Source organism: Mastigoproctus giganteus, chromosome 5 (assembly GCF_048544385.1).
Source record: "Mastigoproctus giganteus isolate SK-2022 chromosome 5, ASM4854438v1, whole genome shotgun sequence".
Classification (NCBI taxonomy): Eukaryota; Metazoa; Arthropoda; class Arachnida; order Uropygi; family Thelyphonidae; genus Mastigoproctus; species Mastigoproctus giganteus.
The window spans coordinates 37,199,545-37,219,238 of record NC_143579.1 but is presented as its reverse complement, the minus strand read 5'-3'; the positions used below and the strand labels follow the sequence as shown (position 1 = coordinate 37,219,238).

The 19,694-nt window shown below is 36.6% G+C and overlaps 1 protein-coding gene across 1 annotated transcript in view; it reads right to left on the bottom strand.

The window, feature by feature from the left end:
* P5CDh1 (delta-1-Pyrroline-5-carboxylate dehydrogenase 1) overlaps nucleotides 1-19,694 on the bottom strand; it is a 186,049-nt gene that overhangs the window by 147,884 nt on the left and 18,471 nt on the right. The gene's annotated exons all lie outside the window — the stretch shown is intronic.

Below are 19,694 nucleotides of genomic sequence, written 5' to 3'. Positions count from 1 at the left end.
ACAGCAGTCTCGTCTAGATGATCCTGCAATGCTTCTTTAAACAGTGACTCCATTATTTTCCCTGGAACACAAGTTAAACCAACAAGTCTATAGTTACTTGTGTCACCTTTTAAACCCCCTTTGTGAATTCGTGATACATTGCACACCTCCGGTCCATGGAGACCTCGCCTGAGTCCAAGAAAGCTCTCATAATTATGGCTAAGGGTTTGCTTACTTCCTTTGCTGTCTCCTTTAATATAACTGGATAGATTCCGTCCACCCCAGTTGCCTTCCTTATGTTTAACTTCAACAAAATTCCTTTTTTTTTCTGGCATTACATATACACTTATTCGGGTTAAATAAAAAAAAAAGTAGATAAAACATCTACTTTTTTTTTATTTAACCTGACTAAATATATAAGTTATTTTAAGGTTGCTATTACCCAAATGCAAGACTCTCATTTTGCTGCAAGATCCTGATTATCAATGGCCGATTTACCTCAGTGCTGGCCAGGAATATTTGGGTTGCAAGCAAAAAATTAATCTCACTCCAGTGTTTCTTCTTGTCATGTCTAATTCCAAAAGCTCAGTTTCCTTTCATTCTTTTTGAAGATGGTTACATCCATTGTTCTTTGGTAAGTACCATTTTTTCTATGCTTAAAATTTGTCTAGTTTATTTACCATATTTTCTGAACCACAGGATGGAACAATTTTTAGTATTAGTAATGGCCACATGGTGCAAGGAAGCCTATGGCTTATGCTGCACCAGCCAAAAAATAAAAATAAATTTAAAAAATAATAATAAAATAAAATAAAATAACAAAAAAATAAAAAATAATAATAATAAAATAAAAAAAAAAATAAAAATATATAATAAAATAAAATAAAATAAAATAACAAAAAAATAAAAAATAATAATAAAACAAAACAAAAAAAATAAAAATATATAATAAAATAAAATAACAAAAAAAATAAAATAAGAATAAAAAACAAATTAATAATAAGAAGAAAATTAAAAAATAATAATAATTAATAAGAGAAAATGAAATGGACAACCTATGCATTTTCCTCCTCCCTTAGGGTAATTATTCAGCTGACCTTTGAATTTCTCCAAACTGTCAGCCTCTACCACCCATGTAGGTAACTTATTTCAGTAATTTACAACTTGCTGGCTAAAATAAAACTTCCTACAATCCAGTCTAAGCAATTCCCCCCCCCCACGTAACTTGAAATTATGATACCTGGTTCTATAATCATTTATAACTATGAAAATTTCATCCTTATTCAAATTTCTTATGCCTCTCAAAGCCTTAAACACCCCAATCAAGTCTCCTCTAATGTGCCTAGTTTCCAAACTCTGCAACCCACATATTCGAAGTCTTTCCTCATATGGATGCCCTTTGCCAATCTCACCAGGTGAGTTACCCATCTTTGAACCCTTTCAAGAAGAACAATGTCATTCTTTAGGTGCGGTCTCCTTTAGGTGTGGTACTTGAACACAGTATTCCAGGTGCAGTCTAACAATAGCCTTATATAATGGGATTATGACGCCCTTATCTCTACTAGCGATTGTTCAACAAATTATCGACAGGACACTATGGGCCCTCCTTGTAACCAAGTCTACAATGCTCGGAGACCTTATCTGACCATATCATAAATACACAAGTCCCTTTCCTCCACTACTGGCTTTAGTTCAACTCCACCAAGTGTATAAGTTATTTTGGGATTACTGTTTCCCAGGTGCAATACCTTACACTCTGCTGAATTAAAGCACAGCTACCATTTTTCTGACCATCCCTAAAGTCTATCTAGGTCATTCTGAAGAAGCACTGATTGACGGCAATCATTAACTACTCTACCAATCTTTACATCATCTGCAAATTTAGACATCACTGCCTCCTGCCCTGAAGCCATCCAGCTAAGGATTTTCCCTATGATTCCAACCTGTTCCAGCTTATAAAGTAACCACTCATGTGGGACTGAGTCAAATGCTTTGCTGAAATCCAAATAAACAATGTCGAAATTATTCCCTTAGTCCAGCTCTTGAGTGTCCCTGTCAAAATAGCTAACCAGATTAGTTAAATATGATTTTCCCTTTACAAAACAATGCTGAGTATCCTTCAGAATTTAATTTCTATCTAAGTGATCCTGAATTCCACCCTTGATCATAGTCTCCATGATTTTCCCTACTACTGAAGTTAGATGGTCTGGCTGGTAATTTCCCACTTCACTCTTAGAACTGCTCTTATGTATTGGAGATACACTGGCACTTTTCCAATTCAATGAAATCATTCCCAAGTCCAGTGATGCTCTCATAATTAGCCTCAATGGGTCAGTGCGCTCACTTGCTGCCTCCCTTAAGATTATAAGGTAAATGCCATCAACCCCAGGAGCCTTATTGGCCTGTAGGCTCAAAACTTTTTTCATTAAATAAACATGTGAAATTTCAACATGATTAATTACATTTTTTTCAACTTCAGTCCCATAATTTCTCATTGACGTATTCTTCTGTAAATATCGATGAAAAGTAACTGTTGTTCATCTGCAACTTCAGCTGGGGTATCTTAATACTATTCCATGTCCATTACATAAGGGTCCGATCTGGTTTGTCCTTTTCTTTGCATTTACATGTGAAGAATTCCTTATCCCCCTCTTTGCTAGCAATTTCTCATAATCTGCCTTTGCCAGCCTAACCTTTTCAGTGGCATTATTACCGATTAATTTGTAGCTGTTATAGGCTTCAGTACTTTTTATTGCTCTAACTTTTCCATGCCTTCTTTTTCTGCTCAAGAAATCTGGCAGCTTCATTATTCATCGAACTTGGAATCCTCCTCGTGGAGTATTTTTTTTAATGGTATATAAGCACACGAGGCTTCTGTGATTAATGTTTTAAAGGTATACCATAATTCAATTGTATTCGCTCTCTGTGAGATATCTACCCAGTTAATAGAGGCCATGTAGCACCTTAAGGCATCGTAATTTCCTTTCCAGAAATTATAACCCATTCGTTTGCCTTTAACTACAGCTACCTCTCTCTTCATCATCCACCACAGAATTCTGTGATCACTTCCTGCTACTGGTTCCTGTACTGTCAGCACTATTATGTCATCTAGTTCATGGGTGATGATGAGGTCTAGAGTATTCTTTTCCCTAGTACTTTCCCTGACATGTTGATACAAATAGCAATTAGTTCAGTGGATCCCAAACAGTGGTTTGCAAACTCCCAGGGGGTTTACAATAGTGTTCCAGGGAGGTTCACACTAAAAATTCTGTAATGGCATCTGCTTAGATTTACATAAATATATTTTTGTAAACTACAAAATATAACTAATAATAAACAATAAAGTAATATAAAATTAAATATAAAGTAAAGAAATGCCAAAGAAAGAAATCACATTGCCCATAATTCCTTATAATTAGTTAACTATCTTACAGTATATCATGCTAAATAAATGTTTTCCATACTAAATTTTTTTCCATTCTGAAAGATCATCGTTATGTATAGGTACTTAATAATAATTTTACATTACTATGCATTATCGCTTATAAATTACATAGTACTGGAAATATTTAAAATAAAAATGCAGAACTATTATACGATTTCGGAGAATATACACTTAGGGGTTCATGATAAAAATATTATGTTGAAAGGGGTTTATGATAAAAATATTACATTGAAAGGGGTTTGCGAGAAAAAAAAGGTTAGGAACTGCTGATCTAGTTGATTTTAAAATTTTGTCCCCCATGTGAAGTTTCCTTCCCATTTGCTCCAATCAATTAGAGGCAAATTGAAATCACCCACAATAAGACATTCACACTTGCTTGCCCATTACATTTGCAGGTAGAGGCTCTCATCATAATCTTCACAATCACCTGGCCTGTAGATTACTCCCATTCTCATTATACCTTTGCTTCAGGCTGCTTTCGATAAGAAGCATGATCCCACCACCACCCCTTCTACCTTCCCTATCCTTCCTAAATACATTATACATACCATAATGAAATTCATTATCCCCTATCTCCAGGTGGCACCACATTTCTGTAAGCCTTATTATGTCAAAGTTACTTGTCCTAACCAGCAGTTCGAATTCACTCATTTTTTTAGTGACGACACTTCCAACATTACTGTATAAACAATTAAGACTTAGTGTTCTTGTATAGTTAAGTATCCTGACACACCCCTTAAAGTTATTTAAGCTCACTTCCCTGGCATTTGCTACCTGCTCATTTGAAACATTTCTGCCCTCAAAGCACCTTGCCACTATGTTACTATGCTACTGTTGTGGTAACAAGCAAATACTCTTGAGGTATGTGCAAGTGTTAATTTGACCAATACTATCAGATAACAAATATCTATATTACCCTCATTTCCCCCCTCAAACTAGCAGATTCCCCGAACCTTTAAGGTATCCTCAATAATATTGGCAAAATCTCTTGCACCGCCTTTTTTTAAATGTATCCAGTCTCTACAAAACAGATTCCTTCTACCTACAAGTTAATCCACAAGGCTTTCAGCATATAATCCCTCCTATCGTGCCTGGGCAGAATTGCAGACACATAGACATTGTGACCTAAATCACGATATTTTTTCAGCACAGTCCTGTATTTGTCTAACAAATCATCAGATCGTGCATGCTTAATGTCATTAGTCCCCACATGAATAATAATATTCTCTTTTCCCCCCCTTAAAATCTGACAGTCTGTTAGTGACATTAATAGTTGCTCCTGGCAGACATACCCTGGTTCTAGTCCATCTATCCTTATTACAAAAATATTTTCAGTTTCCCTGACAATACAGTCTCCTAATAAAACTAAGTCCTTTAGAACCAGAGTAGTTTGCACTTGGCTTTTCTGTTCTGGGGCCCAAATCGGGAGTGCATCATTTGGTAGGTTGCTAGAGTCTTGAGTCCCTGATGAGCTCCCAGTTACATTATTCTTGAGGGCAAGCACCCATTTTTTCAGTGACTCAAATTGTTCTAGCAATGCACCAAACTGTAACTTAAGATCGGTGCATTCCTTACAACGGTGACAAAGAAAAGAATCTCCAAGTGAGCTAGTGAGCTAGGATTATCCAAGAGGTCGAACTTGGAATACATGCCACAGGTTCTGCAAAGGATAAAATCATGACTCACCTGGAAATCACCATCGGCTATTTCAATATGAGTCATGGTACCCTCTGATAAAGTGTTCAAGGCAGATTTTGTAATAACCATTATACATTTGCTAATTATTAATAAAAGAAACTTTCAAAAAATTATATTTATAATATAAAAAAAAAATTGAACTATTACAGAAAAAAAAAAACTTATTAAAATAAACTTTACAATATACTAAATAACCTTTGCAATCCTACTCTACTTCACTAATCCCGCTTTAATCCCCTCTTATCTATACTTCTTTAATGTCACTATGAAGAGCTGTAATAGGCATGTCTGCTCACTACGAACGCCCACAGTAGAATGAACTTTCCAACAGTAGAATTTTCCTGAAAAGCTTTCCTTTTACTTCTTCCTAAAAAGTTTTTTCCTAAAATTCCCCTGCATCTCATGGTCCAAAGGCATACTAGGTGCATGTAGGATTTTATTTTTTTTTAAGATCATGCTGTGTATTAATCTCATCCAGAATATGCAATTGAATATTTACGTACATCTTACAAGAACTCCACCTTTGTTCCCAAGAAAAGATCAACAAAACCCTACTTCCTTTTATAAACCTGAAGACTTTCAAGAAATATTGAATAAATGCCTTTGATGCTACTGAAGAAGACCGCTTGGGATTTTTAGCTAAAAATCCCAACATATCGATTGTATTTAAAAAAACAAAGTTAGAGTTCATATCTCAGAAACTGTTTGCAATAAAAAATTTTTTTCATGTAATCAAAACGGCCACTATAAAACATTAAAATTTTATTTGAACACATGGGACATGTACACTGCAGTTATGTACACAGTATATGATGTTTATATTTTATGTCATATTAATGAATAAACAACATGCACTTTATATATATGCATAAAATAATATAATATTTATAAAGATACATTATATCACAGATCTATTTTAACGATCGTTCACAACCTTCATTATTCTCGTTTCTCTCTCGACTGACGCCTTCTTGCATTTTGGACAAGGATTCAAACACGAAGTATACATTCAGCCTGATTATCAATCTGTTGCTGTTCTTTCTGAAATTCTTCAATGATCCTATATACGCCAATATGTGCTCGTACAACTATACACTCCCATCTTCTATCCCAAGCCTCAACACTGTTTTGGGTGAATGGAATCGTATATGGACCATAATGTTGGTGTAAATAATGGTGGAGCACAAATTACTGTACCATTATGCATATACAGTCAAATTCTTCCATATATATAATTATCTTCAAACCACTCTATCACATCCCTAGCTTCCCTTGGTAAATGTGGCTTCAGAACATTAAATGCTTGAAGGAATAAATACAAAGGCACACAAATGTCGAAGCAGCAAACTAAATTCTTCATCGGTGCCATACTGAGATGCCAGTTCACTTGCTTGAATTTTTCTCCAAACATATTGTCCCGGGTGGAAAAAACAGACCTATTTAGACAAGTTAGGGAACTCCCCTTTGGAGGTATTTATTGCAGCTAATTCCAGGTCAGTTATTATGGCCGGTGATCTGAAAATTCAATTTCATTTTCTTCGGCAAAGTCAATCATATCTCGAAACAAACATTTATAATTTTATTCACTCTTATTCATCGTGAACAAGTAAACTAATCAGCATTAGTAGAGGCATATGATGCAAGAAAGAAAGCTTATGCAGCATCAGCCAAAAAGGAAAAAACCACTCCCATTTCATCCCTCTGTTCGTTCCAAATACCTGTCCAGCTCAGCCTTAAATTTATTTAGGCTATTAACTTCCACAAGAAGGGATAGAAGTCTGTTCCACCAACCAACTACAAACTGGCTAAAGGCAAATTTCCACACATCTATCCTACACCTGTCTTTTCTCAATTTGAATTTATGCCCTCTCAGGCGATTATTCTGAGCAAGAGGAAGAATCTCATCAGCACTGAGCATGCTCAAACCATTCAAGGCTTTATACATCTCAATCAGATCACCTTGCAGGTGACTAGTCTCCAGACACTGTAATTTGCAAAACTTAAGCCTTTCTTTGTAAGAGCAACCCTTTGTTCCATTCACTAACCTTGTTGCCCTTCTCTGTACTCGTTCCAACAGCTCTACATTCTTCTTAAAATGCGGCCTCCAGACCTGCATACAGTACTCAAGGTGTGGCCTGACCATTGCCTTATACAAGGGGATAATCACCTCCTTATCCCTGCTAGAAAAATTCCTGTATATCATTGACAAGACACCATGAGCTACTCTTGCAGCCCATCTGCACTGCTCAGAAAATTTCATATCTGCCTGCACAATTATCCCAGGCCCTTTTCGTTCTCTAACACTGTCAGTGTAGTACCACAGAGTTGAAATGTTACTCTGGGGTTACTGCTTCCCATATGTAGTACTTTACATTTGTCAATGTTAAACTTAATTTGCCACCTCTCAGTCCATCTGCTCAACTTTTCTAGATCCTGTTGCAGCACAGTACTGTCATTAGTGTCCTTAACAACCCTGGCAACCTTCGTATCGTCTGCAAACTTGGACATTAAGCTTCTATACCATCATCAATGTCATTTATAAATACAGAAAACAACAATCGACCCAACACTGAACCCTGAGGGATTCCACTAATAACATTAGTCCACGATGAGCAGTGTCCATTGATTACCACTCTCTGTCTTCTCCCACTCAACCATCCCTTTATCCATAGCAGCAAATTGCCTCCAATGCCACACTGCTCCAATTTGTTCAGCAGTCTTCCATGTGCAACAATATCAAAAGCCTTTCTAAGATCCAAATATATAATATCAAAGTTATTCCTTGCATCCAATTCTTTTGTGACTACATCATAGTATCTAATCAAATTGGTCAGGCAAGACTTTTCCTTAACAAAACCATGCTGTGTCCGAGCTATAACTGAAGTCTTGTCTAGATGATCCTGCAGTGCTTCTTTAACCAGTGCCTCCATTAATTTTCCTGGAACAGAAGTTAAAGTAACAGGTCTATAATTACTTGTGTCACCCTTTGATCCTCCTTTGTGAACTGGGGTCACATTTGCACATCTCCAGTCCATGGGTACCTACCCCGAGTCCAAAGAAGCTCTCATAATTATGGCAAAGGGTTTGTTTACTTCCTTTGCTGCTTCCTTTAATATAACTGGATAGATCCCATCCACCCCGGGTGCCTTTTTTATGTTCAACAATTTCTCCTTCACTTTCCTCTCAGTTATTACAAAATCATCTAATGGAAGAATTTGATAGTTTTCATTACCGATGGATGCATGTACAGTGGTACCTTGGATTGCGAGTAACTTGGTCTACGAGTGTTTTGCAAGACGAGCAAAAATTTTAATAAATTTTAACTTGATAAACGAGCGAGGTCTTGCAATACGAGTACAGTCAGTCCTCATATAACATGTGTTTACACTACACGAATTCGATCATACACGATTTATAAATAGGGGAACAATATCTTATATAACACGAACAGAATTCGCTTATGCATGATTCGCCTTTGTGTTTACAAGAAATGGCAGTCGAACGCAGAATCACCCCAACCGAACGCAACACGATAGCGATGAAGAGAAGATTGTGAAAATGTATTTTTTTTTTTTTTTTTTGTTTTTTTATATCAGTGAAGGGGAAACACATTTCACCATAATAACGTAAAAACCAACACAATTTCAGCTATCAGTATAATCGCAAATGCAATTAGATCGAGTTTACTACCAGTTTATAACAGATTCCACAAGCAGGAACGTAACTGGAAATTGTTTTTATTGTTTTATGGTAGTAACCCCTAGAAATGTGCTTTAGTAAAATGTGAGGTGTTAATAGTGTATCTCTGCCTTTACGGTGTTGTTTATTCAATTGCTACACACTCACAGCTTTGTTTATGTGTATCAAGTGTGCCCCTCATTTTGTAATAATGCGAGCGATAAATCTGTTTAACGACAATGCAATGTCATATTTCCGTGAAATCCTCAAGAGGGGGCAAAAGCAAGTGTCATTGGAGAGGTTCCTTTTTAAAGTCGCACAAAAAGAGAGTCTACAGATAGCAGTGATTCCGTTAGCGACAGTGAAAGTCATCCTACCATAAATTCGATTGCTTTATGTATATTAAATTTAAATATTAAAAATATGAAAAGGTATGTATTTTGTATTAATCATTTTTACAGTATATGAATATTTTTGAGTTTTGGAACAAATCATCTGGGTTTCCATGATTTCTTATGGGAAAATTCGCTTTGATATACGAGTGCTTTGGATTACGAGCACATTTCCGGAACGAATTATGCTCGCAAACCAAGGTACCACTGTATTGTATATAATTGATAAAAAATTGTGGGCACGGTTTTAAATGTACCATTCATAATCTAATATTGAGCACATGATGGGCATTGAATATTTAATTTTGTTGTAAATAGAAGAATTCTTTCCTCTCCCACTGCAGAGACTTTCACAAGAAATACCATTTTCTTCTTATTATTATTATAATAATATGAAAATGGAATATTTTTTCCATGATATTTTTACCTGTTACCCCTTTCAAAACATCCTACCGGAGCCCATGGTCATGCCTAATGTACTTGTCAAAGTAATTCGTGAAAGTACAGCTAATAACAAATACCTGTATAATTACAGTTTCAGTTATGCTAATGACATTTATAATGCAGCTGTCAAAATACATTACTCTAAATTTTCATATTCTGAAAGTAATCTTATTTCAAGTTTTTTATCTTTAGCATTTCAATGCTAAAGATAAAAATATCAAATACCAAAATTCGACTAGAAAAATTACAAATTAAAAGAAATATAATAAAGTGAAAATTAATTAAATCATTTTTTATTTGTTTGATCGTATTTTAAAACTGTTTCTTTAACAGAAAACCACCTTCAAATTGAGTGGTATTTGCCATTAAATTTTTGTTATTTTTGATATTCTTTCTACCAAATTTATTCAATAAGGTAAATTTTTACTTACTGAAAAAATTAATAAATATATAGAATTATATTCATTATGCAATATAGTAGATACTGTCGGGATTCTGGGCCAGACCCGAAGAAGACACCTTCTTTGAAGAGGGTAAGAATTCAGATCATAACATTAGTAATGAGGAGTATGATGGTGGCAAGTTTTTGGGATCCTATGATGAATAATTTCATTCTACACTGATATTTTGTGAAAAACCAGTGCATCTTATGATCTGTATTTATAGTATTTATTTTCAACATGATTCTGGTTTAAAAGGAATTTGAGTGCTTTTCCTTTAATTATTTAAGAATTAATATTATAATACTTGAATAGTAATTTATTTAATTAATCATATTAAAATCTAAATTGTACTACTTTTCTTTTCATTATTTTTTAGACTTCATAACAGATACAGTAATATCATCTGTAAATATGCAATTATTTAGTACAGTATATAGAATGTTCTACCTGTAAAGTTTCTTGACATCACAGTCAATGAACAAATTTTTGCTTTTAAAATGTAGAGTTAGTGCTTTAATTAATTTTCATATTAGGATTGCTGTACCAAACTTGTGTTCATCTCTCAAACATGGCAGCAACATGGCAGAAACATGGTGGCAAGTATTTATTTCTGAATTAGTTTAAAAAATATTTTGACCATGAGCTGGAACAATACATCAAGAATAAAAAAACTGGACTTCAAGGTGATACTCATTCTCAACAATGCATCTGGTCAATCTAAGCAATTCCAGTTCAAAAATCTCAATATCAAAGCAGTGTTCCTCCCTCTCAAAATGATTTCAAGAAGGAGTGAAAGAGCATTGCCATCTAAACATTGAGACCAATATTGAAGATATGTTGATACTAGTAACACCGAAGAGATATTAGGAATAAAATAATAAGTTTTTCTGGATCCAAAACGAACAATGTCACAACACTGGAAAAATTATATCACCAACTAAATCTACAGTAACAAAAATCCTGTTGATGTAAAGGTTAGTATTTAGAAAATTCATTCACAGCCAACAGAGAAAGTAACCTAATAACAGTTCCACTTTACCCTCCTCACCATCCTTGCATAGGGAAACAAAAACAGAACTACACATCAACATAATGATAATGGTTTCTTTAGAGATACTAAAAATCTAAAACAAGTTGGTCAATTTAACAACCCCATCTTCATTGCTTCATTATCTCCATGTTCGCTTCCAGAGATATAGTCCAGGAAATTAACTGCACCTGTGAAAAGTACATACCTTCTAACTTTTAGAAATCAAAAAATGGAAGGCTTTTAACAGAAATCTGGCTTTAGGTAGAACGACACCAGTTCAAGCACTATCCAAATGGTGTTCCTAAACCTTTCTTCCAAAATAATTAATGTTATCCCTGTAGCATGTGGCATGCATTATATGCCACAAACTGGTTAAGTTGTGGCACATAATGTGGCACACAACCACCACCAACTTACATGAAACAAACATAACAGTGCATGTCATATCATTCAAATTCAAGGTAACCTAACCTCTTTTTTTTTTTTTCAAGAAAATTGACATATTTAAGCAAACCTAACCTTCTTTAACAAGAAGCTACAATACACAAGGCTAATGCACTACACTCCACATGAATTGTTAATGCTCCTTACAAATAACAAGCACAGAAATTAAAATATTAAAAGTTAAATCTTTATTATTTTTTTTTTAAATCAACATTTCCACTTAAAAAAAAATGATTTTTTTTCTTCTTGACACTATTTTATAAATAAATGCACATAATATTGTCAGTAATATAATTTTCTCTAGCATGTTGATACATTAATATCACATTAGCATAAACTGCAAAATGCAAACTTACTTCTTTTTCTGACTTCAAAATACAAGGAAGTATATATTGCTAGTCTTGAAAAGAATACTTGCTTTTCTCACCTGATGTTACTGTCCATTGTTGATCAATTAAATTGTATTTAAATGGAAATCATGCCATAGACTAGAGCAGCAAAGCAATGGACACACAGTACTGAGCTTGCTGTGGCTCGGGGGAGAAAGGAAGGTGGCAATACTCCTATGAATCAGGGTCTAACAAAATGCGCAACTTGTGTAATGTTTGCCAATCTTTCTGGAAAAGGACATAATACAGCCAAGGGGCTGCCTTTGTGTGTGTTCGGTGCAGAGAGCGTGAATAAATTAGGTGATAACCCAGCATTCTGATGGGTGTTTATGAGAGTTTGAAGAGTAGAACAGATGCCCTCAAAGGAATTAAAATGGAGGGCCCATCAAGCTCTCAGCTGCCCAACTCAATGTCAGAGCTCACACTTGCGCATCAGGCAACACAGTGCCAATTTCCAAGGCAGAATGCGCTGGCCCCACAGGAGGTGGTTATTGTCGATGACTCTATTGTCAGAGAAACAGGAAATATACTTATAAGGACAGGTGGAACAGAACTAGAGTATGTCTGCAAGGAGGAAAAGTAGATGATGTTGTACAGCAGATGTTATCTTTTAAGGGCAAAAAAAGGTGAATTGTTAGACACGTTGGCACTAATGATATTAAGAGTAGAAATCAGAGGACTTACTTAACAAGTACAGAGCAATGTTGGAAAAAGTCAAGAGTTAGAATTGAATTTGAAAGGTTGTGCAATTCTGCCCAGACACGATAAGAGGAAATACATTAGAGGCTTATCAATCGATTCGGTGCTGGAGAGAATGTGCAAGGCTCATGGAGTTATGTTATTGTTATTTGATTTTTAGGAGCATTAGCAACTAAGGCCATATTGCTCCGGGAATATGCGGTGCCATATTCCCGGAGCAATATGGCCTTAGTTGCTAATGCTCCTAAAAATCAAGACCTTCCCTTGACCATTCCGCATCCTTCGTATTTGGTAGTGACGGGTTTGAACCCCGGTCTAATCAAGAAGCATGTGCTACGCACTGCTGCTCCTTCCCATCTGGCTACGGAGGCATTGACTCATGGAGTAGAAATGTTCTTGGTATGGTTTGTGCTTGTTAACAGGAGAGATTGTTTTTACAGTGTTTGGATACACTTAAATAGAAGAAGTGCAAGAATATCTGCTGATGCTATCAATAAGTGGGTCAGAAAACTGTTAGCTTGGGGGGGATACACAGCCTACCAGATTAACCAGAGCCGCAGGCAGAGATGAAGGTCATTCTGGCACTGCTTCTATTGGAAAAAGCCTGGAAAACAAGGTGTCGGGGATTTCAGGCCCTGCATGGAACAAGTGAATATATGTGCTGCTTAAGAGTAACTAAGAGTAAAAGCATGTGCATGTATACATGTATGCTTCTATTGGAAAAAGTCTGGAAAACAGCTGTGGGTTATCATGGAACAAGTGAATATATGTGCTGCTTAAGAGTAAATAAGAGTAAACACATGTGCATGTATACTAATGCCAGGAGCATTCTAAATAAACTTGATGAATTTGAAGTACTGATTAAGTCATGGAATGCAGACATTGTAGGGATAGCAGAGACAATGTCACTCAGATATAAGTGATGCTGAATTTGGATATGGAGAGTACAATGTATACAGGAAGGACAGATAGGACAGGAGGGGTAGATGGGTTATGCTCTTAGTTAAGAAACACAAAATCTAAGGCAGTGCATCCAATCGACATAGGTAACCAGTGCAATGTTGAGTCAGTTTGGTGTGATATAAGCACTGGGAAAATAACATTGAAAGTAGGAGCACATTAGCATTAACAGAGGCATATGATGCAAGAAAACAAGCCTATACAACATCAGTCGAAAAAAAAAAAAAAATCCTTCCTATTTCACCCATATGGGCACTCCAAATGTTTATCTAGTTCAGCCTTAAATTTATTTAAGCTATCAACTTCCACAACAACAGATGGAACTCTGTTCCAGCAACCAACTACCCACTGGCTAAAGGCAAACTTCCGTACATCTATTTCTACAACTGTCTTTCCTCAATTTGAATCTATGTCCCCTCAAGTTCTTAATCTGAGCAAGCAGAAGTTATAGTCCTAATAGTCCTATAGTCTTAATCAGAGCAAGCAGAAGTCATAGTCCTTGTGTTTCCCTGTATAGCTGTTTAGTATACTCTGAAGAGTATACTAAACAGCTATACAGAGAAACAGAGTGAGCCAGCAAATCAGAATGTCTTATAATGGGGAATTGTAACTTTCCAGATGTTGACTGGAATTTGTGGCTTGGTTACTCACACACAGGCAAGACTTTTGAAGATTTCTTGGATAACTGTTTTCTACAGTTATCAGCATGTTAGAGAGGTAACAAGAGGAAGTAATTTTCTTGACCTGGTAATCAGCAATGATTCTACATGCATTAAAAATCTGCAGGTAAGAGATGCAGTGGGTGGCAGCGACCACAGTGTGCTTATATGGAATTTAATTAAAGACATAACTATTGTCAAGGGTAAAGGCTTTTGCAAGGTTAACTACATTGGTCTCAGATAGTCTTTAAATTCCATGCAGTGGGGCCAACTCATGATGTTAAAAACATCAGTTAGTCTCAAATTCTAAATGGGAAGCAATTAGGGAAATAATCATAGATGCTATTAGGCTTTTACCAAGAAAGAAATACTGTTCAAGCCTAAAATGATGTTAGATTAAGTATTGAGATAAATAGCATAGAAGAAAAGTGCATGGAATGCATATAAATTATCCGGTGATTCTGAAGCCTATGATAGATATAAATTAGTGTGTGATCAATCACAAAGGAGGTTAGGTATAGAATTCAAAGAAAATAAAAGACTTCTTTGCTTATATTAATACTTATATTAATATTACATTCACACATCTCCAGTCCCTAGGGACTGGAGATGTGTGAATGTATCCCCAATTCATAAAGGGGAATCAAAAGTGACAATTACTGACGTGTTAGCTTGACATCTTTTTCAGGGAAAATAATGGAGTCACTATTTAAAGAAGTAATGCAGGACCATCTGAACAGTAACGCAATTATATTTTAGCTGCAGTCACAGCATACATTTTTTAAGGGGCAGTCTTACCAATCTGATAAGTTACTATCAGATTGATACACAGCAACTAAGGAACCAGATGCAAAAAATAATTTTGATATCATATACTTGGATTTCAGGAAGGCTTTTGATACTGTTGGTTGCACATAAAAGACTGCTGTACAAACTGGAGCAATGTGGTATTAAGGGCAAGTTACTGCTATGGACAATGGGATGTTTAAGTGTAAGACAGTGGATCAATGGGCAATGCTGTTCATGGACTAATATTATCAATGGAGTTCTCCCACGGTTCATTGCTGGGCCCATTGCTGTTTTCAATATTTATTAATAGGGAATGTATATCAGGCTTAATGTCCAAATTTGAAGATGATACAAAGGTTGGCAGGGTGGTTACCAACAGTAATCAGAGTAAGCTACAGAAACAAGATCTAAAAAAATTGGGTCAATAGGCTGAGAAATGGCAGTTGAAGTTTAACATGGACAAATGCAAATTATTGTATATGGATAGCAATAATACCAGGGTAATTTATCAACTGTGTAATACTACACTCAGGATAGTGGAAAATTAAAAAGATCTGGGGGTAATTGTGCAGTCAGATATGAAATTCTCTGAGCAATGTAGACATACTGCCAGGACAGCTCATGGGCTTTAGCATTAGCATTAGCATTAGTAGAGGCATATGATGCAAGAAAGCAAGCTTATTCAGCATCAGCCAAAAAAAAAAAAAAAAAAAAAAAAAACCCTCTCCCATTTCACCCCTCCGTTCGTTCGAAATACCTGTCCAGTTGAGCTTTAAATTTGTTTAGGCTATCAACTTCAACAACAAGTGATGGAAGTCGGTTCCACCAACCAACCACCCGCTGGCCAAAGGCAAATTTCCGCACATCTATCCGACATCCGTCCTTCCTCAATTTGAATTTATGCCCTCTGAGGTGATTATTCTGAGAAAGATGAAGAATCCCATTGGCATTGAGCATGCTCAAACCATTCAAGGCCTTATACACCTCTATCAGATCACCTCGCCGGTGCCTAGTCTCCAGACTCTGTAATTTGCAAAACTTAAGCCTTTCTTCGTAAGAGCAACCCTTTGTTCCATTTACTAATCTTGTTGCCCTTCTCTGTACCCGTTCCAGCAGCTCTACATCCTTCTTGAAATGAGGCCTCCAGACCTGTATACAGTACTCAAGATGTGGCCTAACCATTGCCTTATACAAGGGAGTAATCACCTCCTTATCCCTGCTAGAAAAATTCCTGTATATCATTGACAAGACACCATGAGCTACTCTTGCAGCTCGTCTGCACTGCTCAGAGAACTTCATATCTGCCTGCACAATTACCCCCAGGTCCTTTTCATTCTCCACCACTGTCAGTGTAGTACCGCAGAGTTGATACATTGCTCTGGGGTTACTGTTACCCATATGTAGTACTTTACATTTGTCAATGTTAAACTTCATTTGCCACCTCTCAGCCCATCTGTTCAACCTTTCCAGATCCTGTTGCAGCAGCAGCATAGCGTCAGTAGTGTCCTTAACGACCCTGCCAACCTTTGTATCATCTGCAAACTTAGACATTAAACTTGATATCCCATCATCAATATCATTCATAAACACCGAAAACAACAATGGACCCAACACTGAACCTTGAGGAACTCCACTAATAACATTAGTCCACGTTGAGCAGTGTCCATTGATTACCACTCTCTGTCTTCTGCCACTCAACCATCCCCTTATCCATAGCAGCAATTTGCCTCCAATGCCACACTGCTCCAATTTGTGCAGCAGTCTTCCATGTGCAACAGTATCAAAAGCCTTTCTAAGATCCAAATATATAATATCAAAGTTATTCCCTGCATCCAGTTCTTTTGTGACTACATCATAGTATCCAATCAAATTGGTCAGGCAAGACCTGCCCTTAACAAAACCATGCTGCGTCTGAGCTATAACTGAATTCTTGTCTAGATGATCCTGCAGTGCTTCTTTAACCAGTGCCTCCATTAATTTACCTGGAACAGAAGTTAAACTAACAGGTCTATAATTACTTGTGTCAGCCTTTGATCCTCCTTTGTGAATTGGGGTTACATTTGCACAACTCCAGTCTATGGTTACCTCCCCTGAGTCCAAAGAAGCTCTCATAATTATGGCTAGGGGTTTGCATACTTCCTTTGCTGCCTCCTTTAATATAACTGGATAGATCCCATCCACCCCAGGTGCCTTTTTTATGTTTATCCTCAACAATCTCTCCTCCACTTTCCTCTCAGTTATTACAAAATCATCCAGCTCACTGCCAATGTTTACTTTACCTACATCATTCTCCTTCCTGAATAACTCCTCATGCGTGAATGTAGATGCAAAATACTCGTTTAGATTGTTAGCCACCTGAGCAGGATCCTCAACTGTTGAACCATCAATATCCAGTGGACCAATCTGATTCATCCCTTTCCTTCTCGAGTTCAAGTATGTAAAGAACTCCTTTCTGTTTTTCTTTGCATCCTTTGCCAAGGATTTTTCGTAGTCTGCCTTTGCCTGCCTAATCTCCTTTGTGACTTGGTTACAGACCAACTTATATCTATCATAGGCTTCCATGTCACCCATTAATTTGTATGTATCCCATGCATTTTTCTTCTCTGCCACATGTCTCATTAGTCCATCTGACAACCATTTAGGCCTAAACCTTGAACAATATTTCTTAGTTGGTATGTAAAGCCTGGTAGCCACCAAGATTAGTTCCTTGAATGCTTCCCATTTTGAGTTTGCTGTTGGTAACATCATCAGTTGGTCCCACTGTATAGAATTTAAATACTGTCTCAGACCATCATAGTCGCCTTTATGAAAACAAAAACCCTTCCCTTTACCTCTGATGGTAGTTACCTCCTTGAGTAAATCCCACTTCAACACACTGTGATCACTGCCACCTAGTGGTTCATTTATCTGCAGGTTCTTAATGCATGAAGAATCACTACTGATAATCAGATCAAGAGTATTGCTCCCTCTTGTTGCCTCACGAACATGCTGATGTAGAAAACAATCATCCAATAAATCCACAAAAGCCTTGCTAGTGTGCGAGTGACCAACCCACAAATTCCAGTCAATATCTGGGAAATTAAAATCCCCCATTATAAGACTCTCTGATTTACTGGCCCACTTTTGTCAATGATATCCAGTAACTTTGCTAGCAGGGATAGGGAGGTGATTATCCCTTTGTATAAGGCCATGGTTGGGCCACAGCTTGAGTACTGTATACAGCTCTGGGGGGGGCCTCACTTTGGGAAGGATTGTTATTTTGTTATTTGGTTTTTTTAGGAGCATTAGCAACTAAGGCCATATTGCTCCGGGATATGCGGGGGTCATTCCCTGACCTTTCCGCATCCTCGTATTTGGTGGTGACGGGCTCGAACCCCGGTCTAATCAAGAAGCGTGTGCTACGCAGTGTTGCTGCTGCTCCTTCCCACCTGGCTACGGAGGCGCCTTTTGGGAAGGATGTAGATCTGCTGGAACAGATGGAGAGAAGGACAACCAGATTGGTGAAAAGAACAAATGGGTGCTCTTACCTAGAAAGGCTTCAGTTCTGCAAATTGAATCAACTTATTCAAGGGCTGTAGTCTCAGCCCTTGAATAGAATGATTAAGCTGAATGTGAATGGCATTCTTTCTCTTGCTGAGACTACACATGAGGGAGCATAAATTTAAGTTGAGGAAGGTTTTTTTGATGATATAGCATCGGCAAAAAAAAAAAAAAAAAAAAACTCTACACACGTTTCCCATCCATGTCCTCCAAGTACAAACAGTAGTAGTAGTGGCAAATGATAATACAAACAAAAAAGGTTTGCTTTTTTTTCATCATTTTCCACTACTACTACTACTGTTTGTATCTGAAGTAACCATAATTTATTTTTTGCATTAAATTTTGATTGTTATAAGCCTACCCCTCTTTCAACATCATGTAAAGTACTGATAACAAACATATGGAAAGGCATTATGTAACAAAGAACACCTTAAATGAAAAATAAAAACTTTCTCCACATACAAAAATGAATAATTTTTTATTCCTCGCGAAATGACTGCACATCAAGCAACACTAATGCTCAGTTGTACAAGTAAACATATTTATTATTGGCATGTAGTCACTATTCTTAGTCTAAACATGGGTGGGCAAAGCGAGCTACTACAGGTTTTTTAGCACATATTGTTATATTCAATAGTTCTGAATTTAATGTGTATTTAAAAGCTGATATTATGTGTAACAAAAAAAAAATAACATACCTGCATATTTGAAACAAATTATTTTATTTTTCTTTCATTTTATTTGTTTTATATTTTTCTTCCAGTTAATTTATTGACTACAAACTGGAAAGGGTGTCTCAAGAGTCACTGTCTCTCACACCAGCATAATCCAGCCCCATCTACCTAATTAACTAATAGTAACTAACTAACAGGCCAAAACCCTCTTTCTTCAAAGATGTTCCAAAAACTGGTCTTCCATCACTGCAGAAAACTGATAGCGCCAAGAAAATATCAGTGCAGCTTCCCTTCAAACAAAAGACAGCATCCAACATCTGGTAGGAACTGTTGGTATCCTCCTTTCTCCAAGATGTTTATACAGGATATTGTCCAACAAGTAGAAAATGCTCTTGACCGAAATTCAGAACCTTCTGATACCTGCCAGTTCT